This window comes from Sardina pilchardus, chromosome 2, assembly GCF_963854185.1.
Source record: "Sardina pilchardus chromosome 2, fSarPil1.1, whole genome shotgun sequence".
In the NCBI taxonomy this organism is placed as follows: Eukaryota; Metazoa; Chordata; class Actinopteri; order Clupeiformes; family Clupeidae; genus Sardina; species Sardina pilchardus.
The window spans coordinates 37455055-37476880 of record NC_084995.1 but is presented as its reverse complement, the minus strand read 5'-3'; the positions used below and the strand labels follow the sequence as shown (position 1 = coordinate 37476880).

Sequence of the window (21826 nt, the reverse complement as noted above, 5' to 3'; positions counted from 1 at the left end):
TAATTAAACAATATGGAACTTGAATGTTAACAGATGATCTGTTAAATCTCTGTTGGTGGACTATAATCATCACAGTAAGTAATCGCTATGCCACACACTTGTGATCAATCCAGAGAATTTTCACAGCAACATCCAGGTTGTGTGTAAATAACCTCCAGACAGTCTCTTTGAAGAGAGCAAACAGCATTTCTCTTGGAAACATCCGAACATTGTTATGGTTCCCCGAGGAGGGCTGCACTATTTGTAAGGTCATGATACGTTCTTCAAATTTAGTTGCTATGCTGTCCAAAACGTCTTAGAGATTCCATGGAGGGCTACCTAAAGGTCAGATGGAGGGAAAATCAATCTGGGTTTAATTCAGCATCCAGTGCCCCGGAGGACTGATGCCAAGAGATGCATGATGTTCAGATGCTCAGAGAAATCAGTACAACTCAAGCATAATTGAACTGGAAGCATTTTGCCACTTCATATACTGTTTCATGCTTTTTTGGCACATTTTTGCTTTCTTTTCATTTTATGTCATTCAAGTATGAGCCTTTCATATACAGCATATGTTGTTGTCCTATAGTCACAGTTTTGAAAATGCTTCCTTGTTCTCTGTGTTATTGTATTTAACAATATCACCCACATTCATACGCGCTGAAAAGTAACCTTTTTGGATTCTGTGAGGTTAAATATGTATCCAGTTCTATGTGTGGGAATCACAAATAGTACTGATAGTGACCCATATAGCAGTATGCTCTTCACACAAACACCAGATTGTTGTGTCTACATATGTGACATACTGTAGGAAAACAAGATAGGCATCTGGAGATCCTGTGGTTGATTGATGGTGATACGTAGGCACAGAGAAAGACATTGTGGCATACACTTGAGCTACTGTATAGGTAAACTGCACAGTGTATTCTTCAAGATTGCTTTCTTGTCCTGACTCTTGTTCTTGTACAGAATAAGAAATCAAACAGTGGCTGAGATGGCACCACCAGCATTAATATCAATGTCAAGAAATATACATCACCTGCAGATGGAATCCAGGCCACACTACAAAGAAATCCAAACTGCACACTATGACGTGCTGTCTTGTCATTGAACATAACATGATCTCCTAAATAAACAAACACCAAGATGGCATCCACATGTTTAATATTTCACTTTATCAAACTCATTTCATTCTTTCCAGGACCTTTACCCTACCTCACTGTAAAGCCACACTGTGCATTACGAATCATCACGTCTTGAGCAATTGTATTTGATGATGACTGACCTTGTTACCCTACTTAATATGTGCAGTGTTTAGTACATGGAGAGAATCACATTACACTATATTTATGCATCATATTCTTTTAAACACCCCGCAAAACTTGGCTCTCTAAAACCATAAAAAGCATGCATTTCAACAAAGATTCAGTAACAAAAAAGACCCAGAATGGTAATGTATGGCTAGTGAAATAGAACTGGAGGTGTTTTGGCTGCATCACAACAACATCTTCATTAGGCTCTGTGACTCTGTGAGTGTGTGTGCCGTAGTGTGTGTATGGCCTAATTATAATACCCGGTTGCAGATGCCCACACAGACGGCCACAGACAGCACCGGCGCATAGTTGTCCTAATCAGGGAGATACACAGACATGTGGAGGGGATATTTACAGTAAGTATACCTCACACTCAAATGTGTAATACACAACAGATTCTTCTTCTTCTTCTTACTAAAATACAATTCCCTCCTTTCACATTGAAGGAGGGCTGTCTGTATCATGTAATGATAAAGAATGATTAGCATGTAAGTAGAATGAATAGGCCCAGTTATATAGCTTACAATCTACAGTGTTATAAATGATGTAAGTTTCTATTTATGACAAGACACTGCAGGCAAAATGTGTTTTTCTCATGTAAGCTACTGGTCAATCTTGAGATTTCACTTACCCCAATAACATTTCATTGAGTTAATAAAAAAATCCTGAGGACAGTGCTCATCCAAGCACACTGGGTAAAAAACAGTCAATACACTCTTAAAAGCATGTGTTGTTTTTCGTAGTCTGTCACACAATTATTTTCACCTCCCACAAGATATCAATGTTCAGACCACACATCCAGACTTGCCCCTGGGTGCTCATATGGCCATACTGATTTGCAGTTTAGACAACGTGCACACCAGGCGTGGTATTAAAGGGAAACCATGCAGGATTGTCGATTTCATCGCCGGTTACGCTTTTCGTTTTCGCTCGTTTTATGCATATTTCTATGCAGCTTCCCCTACAGATTTAGCGTGTATATTTTACAAAACTCCTCAATCGGTCAGTCTGCCGTGCCTTTTCATGAGACATCACATCACATGACACTTCCTGGAATAGACCATGGGTGCGTGCCCGAGGGCTCCTAAAATTGCAAGCGTGGTTCTACCGCTACAGACCACAAGGGCGGCCAAACCATCGTTCGACCGGTGATGACTCATTTAATCATAATTGATCAACTGAAAAACGTTGCATAGTTTACCTTTAATAATAACTGCATTGGTCATAAAATGAGCCCAGAAACTTTGCCCAGTGCTGTGATGTGCTAGTGTGAGATAGGGCCTAAAACAGGTCAGAGAGGGAGGAGCTGGGGTGTAAGCGGCTGCAGCGTCGGTGGCTCATTCTGTTCCAAGCGCCCGCGGGAGCCTGGGTTCCAATCCAACCCGTGGGATTTCCCTCCAAATTCACCCCCATCCTTCTCTCCTACTCACTTCTATTTGCCAATCTGAATGAAGGCACAAAACATAGGACTTCAAAACAATATGATAAAAAAGTGGCTTAATGTTCCAAAACACCTGATCAATTCCACTTGTCTTGCTCTCGTGACTTACTGAGCTGACATCACGGTGTTATGCTATTAGCCCACTTAAAGATTACATCTCCTCCAGAGACATTTTTGCTCAACCGTGCCTGTGCAATACAGCTGCACCAAAGACCTGCAATGCTGTTTTTGGCAGCTGTTTTCACTCCTGTACTTGACCCCCATCCCCCTAAATAATAAGGCTGCGAACAAAGAGAGCACCTCACTGTCAGTCTCTCCGCAGTGCTTTGCTTGCCAGGGAGTCCTGGGCTTCGCTCAGCCATGGCACCTTCAGAGCAAGTGCTGATTTGCTGTGCTGGATGTGGTATCAAAGAGCGTGCCAAGCCTCTCAGGCTTCCGTCTGACGGGATCTGACTGCAGGTGACAGCCTGCTTGGTAGCGTGTGGGAAGGCGAGAGGGTGTGTGTGTGTGTGTGTCTCTCTCTCTCTGTCTGTGTGAAGAAGGAGGAGAGGAGGGGAGGGGGCTGGCTGGGCAAGCACACACACAGATGAGCACAATGGAGGAAAAGATGATACTCGCCGACCAGATGCTCTCCTCTCTCCCACAGCTCACTGGGCCTGCACTGGTTTCCTTTGCTGCGTGTTGTCTTTTCTCTCTCCCTCCTCTCCCTCGCTCTTTGATCATGGCAGTTCCACAGCCTAGACACCCTCATCATCTCGGCACTGATGGCCCTCATTAGTCTTGCCATTTTAGCAAAAGAGAACACAGCAGAGTCTTTGACTCTTTAAGACATTATACAATTCAGTGGGTGCGAACACAAGGCAAACGCTCATTTTTAGAACTTGCCTACAGTGAGATTTTACGCTCTATTCTTTTCTTTGTTGTTGTTGTTGTTGCTGCTGTTGTGAATGCTTTGAATGCTTTTTAAAAAAGAAATGATCAAATAACTTAATCAAAATGTGGTGACATGGCTTTCGATGTGCCTCAACATTTCACATCTGAATGAATTAATGAGCTGTTGTATAGATCCTTGAATTTATTTCATTAATTCAATCTCTGAGCAAAAATTTTGAGAGTTGGGAATTACTTTTTTTTATTTGATCAAAAACACTGTTGACAATTCTCTGTGATTTCCAACCAACCTAATATGATTTGATGAGGCAATGTGTCACGCACCAGTGTACAGTAGATCTATATGACCTAGAAGGGAAACAAATCTACTGTGAGATCATTGGCTCGACTCCCATAGTATGGAACAGGGTGACAGGCAAGCTCTGTGACAACACCGAGCACAGATGCTCAGTGTCAACGCCAAGCCGTAAACAGGGGGACCTGCCACAAGAACTTAGCATAATCATTAGATTCCGACATCCACTTTTCACCAAGCACGGCATCCAAAGCCTTTGTATACACAAAAGCTCTGTGAAACGGCTTCTCAAGATTTCCTCCTGTCTGAGACTCAAGAAAAATGGATGCTAGATGAATGTGTGGTAATTAGCACACCGCTCTGCCCCGTGCCGTATCTTTTGTTTGACTAAGAAGTGGCAAATATCCTCATTTTCACCAGCTTTGTTGGACAATGAATCGTTCTGGGCGACAGATGTAAAACGCGTCTATGCGTCTGTAAAGTGGTACGCTTCAGAAGTGTTTTTTTTTTTTTTTTCCTCAGCAGAGCTTTTTGCTTGTGTTTTTGCTGAGAAACTGTGGAGGACCCGCAGGCTAGTTTGTCATTAGTGACACAGGAGCTTGCACTGCCTCTGGTCAGCACGGATGCAGAAGCAGACACTAAAAGTAAAGGATAATCACTGTGTGGATTTGTCATGGCTCAGTGAGTAGACCCACGCTGGCAGGCTTTTATATAGTCCCCAGTTCTAGCATGCAATGATGGAGTGTAGTCATGTACTCTGTCAGCATAATGACTATGACCTGAATTGCAGTGCAAACATTATCAATTCAAATAATCTAATAATGTTATCAAAATATAGAACTGAAACGAGCTAGTCCAAAACCAATCATGCTTTTTTTGATGATACAGTATTTTAAGAATGCATGCTAAAAAGTTTGTCCTTCAGAAGCAAAGGTTTTTAACCCATTTTTGGTAAAACCATTCACCATTTATGCAACTTGTGCAGTGTCCGTTCAGACATGCTATTCCTGTAGAAAACCTGTAGCCCATGGGTAGGCCTGTTTTAAAAAATAGTATGATAGGGAAAACATAATTCTAACTAAGCATTCAATCATGAATACTGAGTGTTATAGTATAATAAATGTGCAGTGAGCAGAATTTAAGGCTGCATGGGACATTTTTCTACAAATCAAAATGACATAATGTCTAGCAGCTGTTTTGAGTCAAGGCATACAGTACTGTATAGCCTATTGAATTACTTGCTGATAGAGAAGATAAACCATTTGTGGAATGATGTATCATCATATGAAATTGGCAACAATATAACTTCAAAAACAATCTCTGGTAGCCTACAAGTGACATCACGGTCTGTCTGCCACTTGTTGTTTGTAATGCTTTAATGTGTGACATTCTGAATGTCCTTAAATTCGGGGCCATTATACCTCGTTTCAATTTGGGGACCTTGCTTCAATTTGAGACCTCGTACGTTTATTCAAAGTCTAAAGACAGTTGAAAGTAGCTTGGGCTATTCGAAAAGTCAGTTTTTTGCAAATCATTTTTGTCATTTTTTTTCAATAGCCACTGCATACCTCTGTTTGTTGGCATGTTGTTGCAAAATCTGCAGAACCATCTTAAGCAAACAGCATACAAGGGCTCTATATTGTTACAGTCAGACATGATAGTCATCCACACATCTTGTACTTGCTTAACTTTTTAGTGTAGTCTACACTGCTTTGATTCTGGCAAAGCCCTGCTTCTACTCTCTGGTAGCATACCGTGCTGTGTGTGTGTGTGTGTGTGTGTGTGTGTGTGTGTGTGTGTGTGTGTGTGTGTGTGTGTGGTGGGTGGCTACAGTAGAGCGGCAAAAGCCAATGTGTGCTTCTTTTAAGTATAAGTATAAGTATAGTATAAGTATAAGTATAAGTATAAGTATAAGTATGAGTATAGTATAAGTATAAGTATACGTATAAGTATAAGTATAAGTACAAGTATAAGTATAAGTATACAGTATATACTTTTTTGATCCCATGAGGGAAATTCGGTCTCTGCATTTATCCCAATTTGTGAATTAGTGAACACACACAGCACGCAGTGAATACACAGTGAGGTGAGAGAGCAGCGAGCTGCCGGCCCAACAGCGGCGCTCGAGGAGCAGTGAGGGTGTACAGTAGGTGCCTTGCTCAAGGACACTTCAGCTGTGGACTGGTCGGGGATCCAACCGGCAACCCTCCGGTTACAAGCTCGAAGCCCTAACCAGTAGGCCATGGCTGCCCCAATATGTTAAATAAATCAATATATTTTACCAATATATTTAACGATATTTTTTGCATTTCTCATCCAAGCAACGTCATATTCGGCACTGGACTTACTCGTACCCGTACCAAGACACCTGCCATGTCTGAAATCAATCGGTCGAATGGTTTGACAGATATGCAGTTAACGCACAAAACACACTGACCCACAGACAGACAGACATTTCTGTCATTTATAGATGAATAACTCACAGAATATAGCTAGGAGAGGCTGAATCTTTCCTGTGCAGCTCAACACATTTCCGGTAATTAGCTTAGACTCCCAATTTATCTAGTGGTTTCCATTTAGATTGTCTACAGGGCTAGTCACAGCTGAAGCAATGAATGGATGGGCTCCTCCACACCTGTAGCCACGGCCAGGCAAAGCAGCACCTGGGTCCTTACTTCAGTGCAACCATGCAGAACACACTTACAGTTAAGCCCAAACCTACTCATACCCCTGACAAGTGCTGATTTAATGTGCATTTTTATTTCACGAATAGGTTTATTGGAAGTGATTGGATTGAAAATGACACAGGCACATGTCAAAATAGAGACCATGCGCTAGAGATATGGATGAAAAAACAAAACTTTTTGCATGTATCCACAGTGATTTCAGACGGCTCTTTTTTTTTCCAACTGATCTCCAGATCTTTGAGGTTGTTAGGGTTCCTTACTAGCAACCTGGCACTTTAGCTCCCTCTTTAGCTGAATGGAATTCAGGCCTAGACTCTGGCTGGGCCACTTTAAAATGTTGATATTGTTTTTCTTTTCAGTATGTCTAGTCTAGCTTGAGCATTTGTTTTGGATCATTGTCTTGTTTGAACGTTCAATGATGCCAATTAGGCCAGGTTTCTCTGAAGACTTCCTGATATTTTCCTCCTGAATCAATATGATGCAAAGGCATAAAGGCAAGAGTTAGTTTCTCTGCATCTTGTGGAGTTAAAAAAAGGATGCACTTTGGCAATGTTTCTCAGGTGGATATATGCTGCCTTGGTAACTTAACTAATATGGGGCTTGAATCTTTACTTTGTATCTAAGACGACACCTAGGCTTGTTACTTCCCAAGATTACTAAGAACGGTGTCTCGCTTTGATTTTGATCCAACCAAAAGTACCTCTATTTGATCATCATTTAGCTTTTTAAAAAATGTTGCTCATCCACTGATTAATGGAGGCTAAGCATGCAATAAGGGAGCAAAGGCCATCTGGGTTTGTTGACTCCACAAAAATATATAATTGGGTATCGTCTGCATAGCTGTGGAAGTTAGTCAACGTTATCAAATGAGAAATTACCATTGAAAACGGAAAACTAATTCAAGATTTTGTTATCACCATCAGATATGTATCAAATTATAAAATGTTAATTCTGCACATTAACTTTTCTTATTTTTTTCACGTCAGTATGTTCATATTTGTCGAAAAATTTAAGGTGTAATGACTCCACCTTTTTACATTTTGCATGACATTTTGTCCCATGTGTCCAGAACAACAGAGTAAATGCTTACATATTTGAACATACTGCACAATACATGTTTATTGTCCATTGTGATTGTGTTTTGTTTTGAATAATTTGAATAAAGCTAAGAGCTTCTACTGCCAACGCCCGAGACTGTTACACTTAACAATTTGCTCTGTTTGTGACTCCTCATGAAATGCCGTCCTTATGAAAGCCATGACAGTACCGAGTGCCTCTTGCATGCAAAACATTGCTAATCTCTAAATTCATTGACTAGTCACACCATGACTTTAGTGAGTACAAAGGGATCAGTGGAATACTCAGTATGTGGCACTGCTAAACAGCCCTTTCATTATCCCAACACACTTCTGGAAACATCAAAGATGTCCAATAACATGAAAGCTAAATGGCAGCCGAATGTGCAGCAGTCTTCATAAATACTGCATGTTTGACAAAATCCAAAAAAGGGGCCGGAATGAAAGTTTGTACCTTCAAATGGTAGTATGGGTCTCTGGGCTGTAAAATTAATCTTCCTGAATATAAGCGAGTAGATGACAGAGTTCTTAGCCCTAGATTCTTGCTTACTGAATCAGACCTCTGTCTTTTGTGTTACAGTGTAGAATTCAGCAGAATAGCATCAGATGAAAGTTCATGTTCACATTCATATGACTTTCAGAGGACACAAACAAATCTGCCGACTCTAACAATAGGATAATGAAACACCATGAATAGGATTCCGGTGCCATTTAAAAGGCTGAATTTGATCAATGTGAATTGTCTTTTCAAGGGTTCCAAGGATTTCACGGTGGAAAATGTTTAACTAATGAAAGAGGTAATTCAAACAAACATGACCAGAGGCAGGGAAGGGTATACAGGCAGGGATTAGAGATGAACCGTGATGATGGAGAAATGCTAAGGGTGAATCACCCTGAAACACACTGGGTCCTCCTCATCAGTTCCTGTTCAATCGTCCAAGAGCTAAGAGCTAGAAACGAATGTCTTTCAACCTAATTACAAATAAATAAATAAATTTGAATATGACAATTTCAAAAGAAGTATGTACTATGATGTTTAGCTTTTATATCTTCTCCCCTGATTATGTGACTATAGCTCTATATTATATTATATATACTATATTACTGATTATGTAACTATATAGCTCTATATTATATTATATACTATATTATGTGACTATATAGACTGTATAGCTCATTATCTCCAACAGGCTGCGGTGAAGCTCTCTCAGTTGCCATCTGTACACAGCAAAGAGAGCTAAAAGACAAAGTGCACAAAAAAGGTCTGGAGAGAGCAATCCACAAACACTGCATGGAGAAGAGAAAAAAAAAACATGCTGGACTCAGAGAGCAATCTTTGGCAGACCGGCTTAAAACCAGCTGACCGACTCTGACCAGACTGTGAAACGAGAGGCTATCCTGAAGTAAATGGTCCTCAACTGAGGTTCAAAACTATTTTGCCCTCACTGTTTATATAAATATTTTTTTCCTTCTCAAACGCCTAGGACATAATATGAGAAATGCATGTGGTCCTATTTCCAAAGGAAACACTGGGCTTGCTCTTGCTGAGATGGTGGATGTGTTGGGCAGAGTTTGACTGAAGTTAATGAGCACAGCTGCTGTTGCTGTTGTTTTTCTTTGAGTTGACGGTTTCCTGTGACAGGCTGCGGACAGACATTTTTTATTCATTTTGTGCCATCTTCTTAATAAACGGGGATATTCTTCAAAACGGACTTGACAGATTTCACGAGCAATTTAAGGCAAGCTGGGAGGACTTTTCTGCCCTGTTTGGGAAAATGTGAGCCTTTTTGAGAGCAAAGCCTAATTGGAGTCTGACCTGCGACAACACCACAATGAATATATCAAACATTCTGATGTGCCTTCTTCTTTTCCATGTGAGTAGATATCTGCACTACATACTATATGTGCATATCCACAAACAGAAAGTCAATATCTGTATCACATGTGTCTGTCTGGACAACTTCTGAGTCCTTATTAATATGCAAATAGAGAAAGAAATTTATCTGAGGTCACACAATTCGTCTGCTGTCTTCATATACATATGCTGATGAGGTTGAAACTTCAAAGGAGTATATTCTTAGTGTTTTCCCTCATCTGTTTTTGCAGTGCAATTATATTATGTTTGCACATTAAACAACCAGTTAACTTCAGGAATATGCTAAACGGCTCATGGAATCATAACGGTAGTAGGACATAGAGTATGTTCTGTACATAGCCTGGTCTTGCTAAGAGCAACATGCACACAGTCAAACTCAGCGCACGTGCACGTCATGGAAAAGCAAGTGGAGAAATTCTCCGGGGACACGTGTGTGGGAATGATCTGCTCAGAACAAAACTTCTCTACAGGCTGCATCATGACATTTATTTTAGATAGAATGGTATGAGTATACATACATATTGAGGTCTCATGCTATACATTTTTTTGTGTTATTTTTTGTATACAAGCAAGATCGCTCACAGCACTGAGATGACGCCATAACACCTGTACACTCAATAGTTTCAGCATACCAGTGCTGTTCATGCTTTCCATAGCTGCTATTGTTTACTCCCATGAGGCTCACACACAAAGTGTTAGCTGGTCCTCCGCTAGCCACAGGAGTCTCCATCCACTCCCTGACCCACAAGAGCCCTTCACACCCCACGTCTTCCCCCAGCCCTCCAGCAGACGGGCTCTGCCCCGCCGCCCCATGTGCAGCCCCTCCCTGTCTAGCCCATCCATGCCCTCGTCCTCATGACAACTTCAAATGTGCCACATCTGCTTTCTCTGTTTCTCTCTCTCTATCTCACTCACTCACACACAATCTCTCTCTCCTTCTCTCTCTTCCTATCTCTCCCTCTCCCCCTCACTATCTCTCTCTCTCTCTCTCTCTCGCTCTTCCGATCTCTCTGATCTGGGGGTTGCCCTTGCCCAGTGAAATGTTGTATGAGATCGAGGTTTAATCCTCTTGGTGGGAAAGGCTAAGTCCATGGGGTGTCCAGTGACCCAGGGGATAATGTCAATGGACTGGACAAAGTTCTGGATCCCAGTACACCAATTAGCCCACTGAGGGAGACCATATATAGTACAGAGTTTTTTTTTCCTGAGGAGAGGACATGCAGACACATGGTCCACTGCACTCATACACTGACATGCAAGCCAGGCCCCCGCCCATTCAAACGCCCAGTAAAAGATTTTGAGTGTAATGCAGCTGCTTTCAAATTGACGGGAGCAGGCTGAAATTTGTGTCATTTGTGAGATAAGAGTTTTCTCATTTGAAACTTTGAAAACATTGTGATTGGTTTTTTAACTATTTTTTTTTCACCTAATGCTTTGTAAACTTCTGATTCATTTGTTGAAATGCATCTAATTTCCCCAACTTTTTTTCCCATATGAAAAGCCCATTGTATGTCCAGTACGTACGTACGCCCATCAAAAATGGGGAAATCAAGTGAAACATGTTTGTCTTAAACGTTTCCCATACTTATTTAAAATCTTTAAAATGCCTCATTCTTACCAATGCAAAGATCATGACATCCACCACTCTCAATTCCTCTAATACAGTTAGTTTTATAGCTTTTTAAAAACTAGCTCCAACACTTCTACTATTCCAGAGTATTAATAATGCTAAACAGAGTTCCTTTTCAGTCATACTATCTATCATTTACAATCTAAGTAAAGGTACTGTAATATAGATATGCCAGTATCAGATGAATATTCATGTGCAGATTGTGCTGATATCATGGTACTGCTTCCTGTGTCCTTGAATTTTGTACATTTTATGATGTAAATATCACGTAATAACCATATGCTTTTTCCTCCTTCCACACACAGAGAAACTGTCATGGTGAGCTGTCCCTTGCAGTGTTACTTCAGCTATACTGCGAAGCTTATCCAGCTCGCTACAATGTCACAGGTAAAAAAAACTGCTTTCCCATAGTTATGGAGTTTCGTTTGTGCCAAAAAGTTCAAACAATACTTTTTCAAATTCAAACAAAAATCAATTAATCAAAATACCAAATACAAAATCTAAACAAAAAAAATAAAGTCGAAAAAAAAAATCTAAACTCGCAAACAAATTATTTGTGTAGTTGCAAAAAAAAACTGTTTGAATAACTTGTCTTTTGGTTTACAATAACAACAGTCATTTGCAGCGACATCATTCGTTTGTTTGCTCCTGGCTTTTTCAGTTTCGATTCTGGCTCTCGCGTTTGCGCTGCCTGTTTCTTTGCTTGCGATTCTGGCACAAACTTCACATGTGGGTGGGTGTCTGTGGGGTGCATTCCTATTGGCTGATGCGTTTTGACGGACAGCTTTACTATGGATTCAAGCGCAAGAGCTACCCACCTCCCCCCCAGGTAGTGGTGCAACGCTCTTTTTGGCCACTATGTACAGGTATATGCGATGTGGCGCTATTGAGCACAGTATGTCAACCGCCATATGAAGAAGAAGAAGATATTGACCACAGTAAGTAGTTCCGTGGAGCTAGCTACACCAAAGCCATCGATGGGCTACACGCGTTATGGACTCAAAACAATGGGTTTTCCTCACTACTCATTAACCCAAGGTAAGAAGTGTAATCTAATTTGTTATGGGTCTAATTTTCACGTTTATGTGGGATGTTATGGCGTAGTTGTTACAATACTGACGCTGGTTTTAAGGTATCAGATGGCTATCTTAGCATCGTAGGTTTGTCCACATACAAACGAGGCTTTTGATGAAATGTCGCACTACAGTAGCCTAAATTATGAATTCATACCATGTATTTATTTGTTCAGAAGTATATTGTTAATGTCCTCGCGTTATATAAGCGTATGTGTCCGATTATGTCATGAAATATCGCTATGTTGTCAACGGTAGTCTAGCATAGTATGAGCGCGATGGTGCGATCTATCTGTGGTCAGTTCATCAATGGCCCTGGCGATCTCTGGAGGTCCACTCTTTGTGAACGTTTGGAGACCACAGACATAGTGTAACCTTAGTTAGAGTATTGGTTCATTTGCCTGAGAAAGACCCAAGGGTCGAAACGTTACTTTTTGTAAACATGGGAGCTCAAGCAGTGTTGCCAACGTTACCTTCTTCTGTTACATCTCCCCAGGAAATGTTATTAAGCACTGTGACCAGCTCTGTCTTTTGATTAGTACATGTAATTTGTCTTTTGCTTGTGCTTGTGTGTTTGTGCAGAACAACTCATCGTGATGGAGCACCTGTACTCCCTGATACAGCAGGATCTGAGGGGATTCCTCAGACAGGACGCAGATGTGGATTGACAACATCCTGCAGTTTAACTTTATTAGAATAAGTGTTGTTTTGAATAAAGAACAATAAAATTGTACTACTTACTACATACTACTTACTGTATGTTAACCTGACTCACCACTTGAATTTCGTTCCACCTAGCTCCTCACATTCATCTGGAACTACTCCATTGGAAATGTATTTCAGAAGGCAGGGCCTTGTCAAAACACCTTTCATATGATTGGATAAACTAATTTATTGACATGCTACTACAACAGGGGTGGGCAAACTAAGGCCCTCTGCTCTGTTTCATGTGGCCCGCCATGAAGTCAAACACATAAAATTAAATGTGGCCTGTTGTTACATAAACCTGATATACATCCATCACACAGCATGGTTTCATAACTGATGTGCTATGTTTGTCAATGAAAACAAGAGAACAGGCCGCACTATGCATAAGCAATCACCATTTATTCACACAGACGCGTTTCGGCGCTCTGCCTTCCCAGTATGTTTGTCAATACCATCATCAAGCTGTACTTTTGGGAACTCTGACTGAATAAATACATTTTTTTGGAAGGTAACATCACTTTTTCATTGCTTAATTAATCATAGCATATAAGCTTACCATTCTTAACATCCATCTACTTGGTAACTTTCTAATGTAGCTTGGCATTTTCTGCCTCTCGGATGCGCGCGCAGCCAGTATAGTTGGTAAACGAGAAACCTATGTATATCAACAATAACAGCAATATCAACAGTCACAACAGTGTCCACGTCCACTGGGTGTGCAAGGGACCAGGCAGAGTCAGCTAGTCATGTGCGGAGCATAGCTGTGTTTTTTGGTTTGTAAAGGACACAGCAGGAGAAGGGTGAGCTGGGTTTGTGGCGGCTGGAAGTCTGCAGGTGTGCAACGGACCGGGCAGAGCCAGCCGGGTGTGTGAGGGAGAGAGCAGCGTCTGTTGGGAGTGTGAAAGCCACAGATTTCAGAGCCACCCTGAGGGGCTGGGCAAAGCCTGCTCTGTGTGTTAGAGACACAACAGGATCTGTTGGGTGTGTGAGGGATGGGGTACAGCGCATTGTGTATGTGAGGGACACAGCTAGATCCATCGGGTGTGTGAGGGATGGGGTACAGCGCATTGTGTATGTGAGGGACACAGCTAGGTCCATCGGGTGTGCGAGGGGTGGGGCAGGGCAGAGCCTGCAGGTACTGTGGAGCAGAGTCTCTCAGGTATGTGAGGCACACAATAGGATCCACCAGGTGTGTGAAAGACGCAGCGGACTCTGTCTGGTGTGTGGTGCTGTGCTGCAGATGGAGAAGAGGCCGTCAGCTGTGCTGTGTTGTGCTGCAGATGAAACAGGGACCGATGGTTGTGATGGCAATGAAGCAGAGGTTGACCAAAGACTGTGTGGTGTGTATGGGACAGAGAAGAGGTCGGTTGAACAGGTCAAACTGCAGGATGTTGTCAATCCACATCTGCGTCCTGTCTGAGGAATCCCCTCAGATCCTGCTGTATCAGGGAGTACAGGTGCTCCATCACGATGAGTTGTTCTGCACAAACACACAAGCACAAGCAAAAGACAAATTACATGTACTAATCAAAAGACAGAGCTGGTCACAGTGCTTAATAACATTTCCTGGGGAGATGTAACAGAAGAAGGTAACGTTGGCAACACTGCTTGAGCTCCCATGTTTACAAAAAGTAACGTTTCGACCCTTGGGTCTTTCTCAGGCAAATGAACCAATACTCTAACTAAGGTTATACTATGTCTGTGGTCTCCAAACGTTCACAAAGAGTGGATCTCCAGAGATCGCCAGGGCCATTGATGAACTGACCTCAGATAGATCGCACCATCGCGCTCATACTATGCTAGACTACCGTTGACAACATAGCGATATTTCATGACATAATCGGACACATACGCTTATATAACGCGAGGACATTAACAATATACTTCTGAACAAATAAATACATGGTATGAATTCATAATTTAGGCTACTGTAGTGCGACATTTCATCAAAAGCCTCGTTTGGATGTGGACAAACCTACGATGCTAAGATAGCCATCTGATACCTTAAAACCAGCGTCAGTATTGTAACAACTACGCCATAACATCCCACATAAACGTGAAAATTAGACCCATAACAAATTAGATGACACTTCTTACCTTGGATTAATGAGTAGTGAGGAAAACCCATTGTTTTGAGTCCATAACGCGTGTAGCCCATCGATGGCTTTGGTGTAGCTAGCTCCACGGAACTTACTGTGGTCAATAACTTCTTCTTCTTCATATGGCGGTTGACATACTGTGCTCAATAGCGCCACATCGCATATACCTGTACATAGTGGCCAAAAAGAGCGTTGCACCACTACCTGGGGGGGAGGTGGGTAGCTCTTGCGCTTGAATCCATAGTAAAGCTGTCAGTCAAAACGCATCAGCCAATAGGAATGCACCCCACAGACACCCACCCACATGTGAAGTTTGTGCCAGAATCGCAAGCAAAGAAACAGGCAGCGCAAACGCGAGAGCCAGAATCGAAACTGAAAAAGCCAGGAGCAAACAAACGAATGATGTCGCTGCAAATGATTGTTGTTATTGTAAACCAAAAGACAAGTTATTCAAACAGTTTTTTTTTTGCAACTACACAAATAATTTGTTTGCGAGTTTAGATTTTTTTTGCGAGTTTAGATTTTTTTTTTTCGACTTTATTTTTTTTGTTTAGATTTTGTATTTGGTATTTTTATTAATTGATTTTTGTTTGAATTAGAAAAAGTATTGTTTTAACTTTTTGGCACAAACGAAACTCCATACATAGTAGCCTAGCTTGCCTAATTTAAATAGCATAACATGTTTTGGTGATTCTTTAACAGAGGTGAAACATTTGATAAGGTCTTTGTTTGTAGACTCATAGAGAGTTTTAGTTAGGCCTTCCCTGCACCTGGAGATGTGAAAATGAAAATGACCAGTTAAAGGTATACATAGTCAAATGTGGTTGTTTGGATAATTATTTTTTGACAATTTGACAAAATATATGGTTTCAACGGTTCAGTCACCACAATCATGGATAGACATCTTTTGCATATTGCGTATTGAATGGGCGGGTTAGAGCTTAAATGCCTATTGGTTTGCCCAAGCTTGATTTCACAACTTGCCATTGGTGAGTCTGTGTGGCTATGAACATATGGAGTTTCGTTTGTGCCAAAATGTTCAAACAATACTTTTTCTAATTCAAACAAAAATCAATTAATCAAAATATCAAATACAAAATCTAAACAAAAAAAATAAAGTCGAAAAAAAAAAATCTAAACTCGCATAAAAAATCTAAACTCGCAAACAAATTATTTGTGTAGTTGCAAAAAAAAAACTGTTTGAATAACTTGTCTTTTGGTTTACAATAACAACAATCATTTGCAGCGACATCATTCGTTTATTTGCTCCTGGCTTTTTCAGTTTCGATTCTGGCTCTCGCGTTTGCGCTGCCTGTTTCTTTGCTTGCGATTCTGGCACAAACTTCACATGTGGGTGGGTGTCTGTGGGGTGCATTCCTATTGGCTGATGCGTTTTGACTGACAGCTTTACTATGGATTCAAGCGCAAGAGCTACCCACCTCCCACCCAGGTAGTGGTGCAACGCTCTTTTTGGCCACTATGTACAGGTATATGCGATGTGGCACTATTGAGCACAGTATGTCAACCGCCATATGAAGAAGAAGAAGATATTGACCACAGTAAGTTCCGTGGAGCTAGCTACACCAAAGCCATCGATGGGCTACACGCGTTATGGACTCAAAACAATGGGTTTTCCTCACTACTCATTAATCCAAGGTAAGAAGTGTCATCTAATTTGTTATGGGTCTAATTTTCACGTTTATGTGGGATGTTATGGCGTAGTTGTTACAATACTGACGCTGGTTTTAAGGTATCAGATGGCTATCTTAGCATCGTAGGTTTGTCCACATCCAAACGAGGCTTTTGATGAAATGTCGCACTACAGTAGCCTAAATTATGAATTCATACCATGTATTTATTTGTTCAGAAGTATATTGTTAATGTCCTCGCGTTATATAAGCGTATGTGTCCGATTATGTCATGAAATATCGCTATGTTGTCAACGGTAGTCTAGCATAGTATGAGCGCGATGGTGCGATCTATCTGTGGTCAGTTCATCAATGGCCCTGGCGATCTCTGGAGGTCCACTCTTTGTGAACGTTTGGAGACCACAGACATAGTATAACCTTAGTTAGAGTATTGGTTCATTTGCCTGAGAAAGACCCAAGGGTCGAAACGTTACTTTTTGTAAACATGGGAGCTCAAGCAGTGTTGCCAACGTTACCTTCTTCTGTTACATCTCCCCAGGAAATGTTATTAAGCACTGTGACCAGCTCTGTCTTTTGATTAGTACATGTAATTTGTCTTTTGCTTGTGCTTGTGTGTTTGTGCAGAACAACTCATCGTGATGGAGCACCTGTACTCCCTGATACAGCAGGATCTGAGGGGATTCCTCAGACAGGACGCAGATGTGGATTGACAACATCCTGCAGTTTGACCTGTTCAACCGACCTCTTCTCTGTCCCATACACACCACACAGTCTTTGGTCAACCTCTGCTTCATTGCCATCACAACCATCGGTCCCTGTTTCATCTGCAGCACAACACAGCACAGCTGACGGCCTCTTCTCCATCTGCAGCACAGCACCACACACCAGACAGAGTCCGCTGCGTCTTTCACACACCTGGTGGATCCTATTGTGTGCCTCACATACCTGAGAGACTCTGCTCCACAGTACCTGCAGGCTCTGCCCTGCCCCACCCCTCGCACACCCGATGGACCTAGCTGTGTCCCTCACATACACAATGCGCTGTACCCCATCCCTCACACACCCGATGGATCTAGCTGTGTCCCTCACATACACAATGCGCTGTACCCCATCCCTCACACACCCAACAGATCCTGTTGTGTCTCTAACACACAGAGCAGGCTTTGCCCAGCCCCTCAGGGTGGCTCTGAAATCTGTGGCTTTCACACTCCCAACAGACGCTGCTCTCTCCCTCACACACCCAGCTGGCTCTGCCCGGTCCGTTGCACACCTGCAGACTTCCAGCCGCCACAAACCCAGCTCACCCTTCTCCTGCTGTGTCCTTTACAAACCAAAAAACACAGCTATGCTCCGCACATGACTAGCTGACTCTGCCTGGTCCCTTGCACACCCAGTGGACGTGGACACTGTTGTGACTGTTGATATTGCTGTTATTGTTGATATACATAGGTTTCTCGTTTACCAACTATACTGGCTGCGCGCGCATCCGAGAGGCAGAAAATGCCAAGCTACATTAGAAAGTTACCAAGTAGATGGATGTTAAGAATGGTAAGCTTATATGCTATGATTAATTAAGCAATGAAAAAGTGATGTTACCTTCCAAAAAAATGTATTTATTCAGTCAGAGTTCCCAAAAGTACAGCTTGATGATGGTATTGACAAACATACTGGGAAGGCAGAGCGCCGAAACGCGTCTGTGTGAATAAATGGTGATTGCTTATGCATAGTGCGGCCTGTTCTCTTGTTTTCATTGACAAACATAGCACATCAGTTATGAAACCATGCTGTGTGATGGATGTATATCAGGTTTATGTAACAACAGGCCACATTTAATTTTATGTGTTTGACTTCATGGCGGGCCACATGAAACAGAGCAGAGGGCCTTAGTTTGCCCACCCCTGTTGTAGTAGCATGTCAATAAATTAGTTTATCCAATCATATGAAAGGTGTTTTGACAAGGCCCTGCCTTCTGAAATACATTTCCAATGGAGTAGTTCCAGATGAATGTGAGGAGCTAGGTGGAACGAAATTCAAGTGGTGAGTCAGGTTAACATACAGTAAGTAGTATGTAGTAAGTAGTAAGTAGTACAATTTTATTGTTCTTTATTCAAAACAACACTTATTCTAATAAAGTTAAACTGCAGGATGTTGTCAATCCACATCTGCGTCCTGTCTGAGGAATCCCCTCAGATCCTGCTGTATCAGGGAGTACAGGTGCTCCATCACGATGAGTTGTTCTGCACAAACACACAAGCACAAGCAAAAGACAAATTACATGTACTAATCAAAAGACAGAGCTGGTCACAGTGCTTAATAACATTTCCTGGGGAGATGTAACAGAAGAAGGTAACGTTGGCAACACTGCTTGAGCTCCCATGTTTACAAAAAGTAACGTTTCGACCCTTGGGTCTTTCTCAGGCAAATGAACCAATACTCTAACTAAGGTTACACTATGTCTGTGGTCTCCAAACGTTCACAAAGAGTGGACCTCCAGAGATCGCCAGGGCCATTGATGAACTGACCACAGATAGATCGCACCATCGCGCTCATACTATGCTAGACTACCGTTGACAACATAGCGATATTTCATGACATAATCGGACACATACGCTTATATAACGCGAGGACATTAACAATATACTTCTGAACAAATAAATACATGGTATGAATTCATAATTTAGGCTACTGTAGTGCGACATTTCATCAAAAGCCTCGTTTGGATGTGGACAAACCTACGATGCTAAGATAGCCATCTGATACCTTAAAACCAGCGTCAGTATTGTAACAACTACGCCATAACATCCCACATAAACGTGAAAATTAGACCCATAACAAATTAGATTACACTTCTTACCTTGGGTTAATGAGTAGTGAGGAAAACCCATTGTTTTGAGTCCATAACGCGTGTAGCCCATCGATGGCTTTGGTGTAGCTAGCTCCACGGAACTACTTACTGTGGTCAATATCTTCTTCTTCTTCATATGGCGGTTGACATACTGTGCTCAATAGCGCCACATCGCATATACCTGTACATAGTGGCCAAAAAGAGCGTTGCACCACTACCTGGGGGGGAGGTGGGTAGCTCTTGCGCTTGAATCCATAGTAAAGCTGTCAGTCAAAACGCATCAGCCAATAGGAATGCACCCCACAGACACCCACCCACATGTGAAGTTTGTGCCAGAATCGCAAGCAAAGAAACAGGCAGCGCAAACGCGAGAGCCAGAATCGAAACTGAAAAAGCCAGGAGCAAACAAACGAATGATGTCGCTGCAAATGACTGTTGTTATTGTAAACCAAAAGACAAGTTATTCAAACAGTTTTTTTTTGCAACTACACAAATAATTTGTTTGCGAGTTTAGATTTTTTTTTTCGACTTTATTTTTTTTGTTTAGATTTTGTATTTGGTATTTTGATTAATTGATTTTTGTTTGAATTTGAAAAAGTATTGTTTGAACTTTTTGGCACAAACGAAACTCCATATGAACAGAAATGTCTGCAAGATACCAGTCAACATGTTCTCACATGACAGTTGATTCCCTCATACATGCAGGGGCGTAGGTTTAGGGGGGAGGCTATAGGCACTAGTCCATATTTCAATCAATATTTTGAGATGACAACATTTTCCCCACCAATATTTTAGCAAATTTGTGCTATTTGGACTGATTCCGACGGCCAGGACGACAGTAAAAGAAACACTGTCATTGGCTGAAACTGACGGGTGGTAATCTGACATGCACAAGAGTGTCAAGGTGGCACTGGCAGACAAGCAAGTGGGTGTGTCTGGTGGTCTAAGTTATCAGGGTTGTCTACCAATACTTAACCCAAAAAAGGCCAGTGTACATGTAAAACATTTGAATATTCCCTTTGCCCTTCATTCAGCATGTACACTTTTGCCCCTTTTTGTGCTCTGTAGATCAGCTACATGCCACCAAAGAATAGGGACATAGCTTTTTCATTATGCAGAGAAGTATAAAATAACTAGCCACACAAACTGGCAACTGCTATAGCCTAACATGACCAGGCTTTCAAATGTGGATCCTACTGTGAATAGCATTAACTATCTGTTACCCAGGATATTGTCACAGCTAAACCTAGCTTCTGTAACCAAGGTTAGGAATCATGTTGATTAGGGGTGGGCAGCACTGACAGTCGCATATAGCACGACAGAATAGTAGTCACATAGAGTTACCATGTCACTGACTGTAAATTAAGCTACCTTACAGTAAGTTATATCTTGCAGTTGCAATAAACAATGGATCCGAGACATTTTCCTGTTTCTGTTTATGTAGGCTGCTCCATACTGACAGAAACATTTGGAGATACTTATCTCTATTATGATCCCAGAAAGATGTTCTTTGACTTGTTATTTTGTATGTGTGTGTGTGGAAGGTCAATCAAATCTATAAGATCGCCACTGATTTGAATGATCACACAATATTCAATATTACTGATGATGTCAAGGTGATTAATTGTTGGATACTTAAGTTGTGTAGGCCCAACAGTCAGTACAATGGTGGCAATACGAACTTGTGTATCCTTTAGATGTTTGTTTATTTTTCATTTTGTCCATTTGACCACACCTAATCATTGATGGGCACATAGCCCCACCTACAGTAGCTAACAATGTTGCATGTCATCTGGATGACAGGCTTACTAGGGATGCCTTTATTGCGGTTCTGACTTTTATAAACGTCAAGGGTTTGTCAGACTTGGTTGATTAGACAAGAGAATATTGTAGCCATGTAATTGGAAACCAACTCTAATTCCTTGATTCATTAACCCCCTCACCCACTCACTAACTCATTAATGCGTTAATCTATCCATTCATTCATTCATTCATTCATAGCCAATGCATCTCAGTTTTGCCCTTTTACCCAAGCTGTCAGTTGTTTTCAGGTTCCCTATTCTCTAAGTATAGACATAAAAACATTGGCCTCATCACATTACTAAGCAGTAATTAACGAACGGGAGCATCAGCACAACAGGACAGGGCAAGGTCATGGAGTGATGGCTTTATCAACTCATTAAAATGCTTAGGCAGACGTGTTGCCTAATGACACCAGCCTGCCGGTCATCTGTGCAAAAGCAATTGAGCAAAAGGAATCAATA

The 21826-nt window shown here is 41.6% G+C and overlaps 2 long non-coding RNA genes across 2 annotated transcripts; one reads left to right on the top strand and one right to left on the bottom strand.

Annotated features, from left to right (window-relative positions):
• The first annotated feature begins 11978 nt into the window (after positions 1-11978).
• LOC134072925 (uncharacterized) lies at positions 11979-12994 on the top strand. Its single transcript, XR_009937226.1, has 2 exons — positions 11979-12226; positions 12844-12994. It is a non-coding gene; the product is annotated as an uncharacterized LOC134072925 (long non-coding RNA).
• A 5809-nt stretch (positions 12995-18803) lies between these two features.
• Positions 18804-20143, bottom strand: LOC134072918 (uncharacterized). The gene is made up of 2 exons (XR_009937223.1): positions 19572-20143; positions 18804-18954 (listed from the first exon to the last, which is right to left on the bottom strand). It is a non-coding gene; the product is annotated as an uncharacterized LOC134072918 (long non-coding RNA).
• Positions 20144-21826: the final 1683 nt, after the last annotated feature.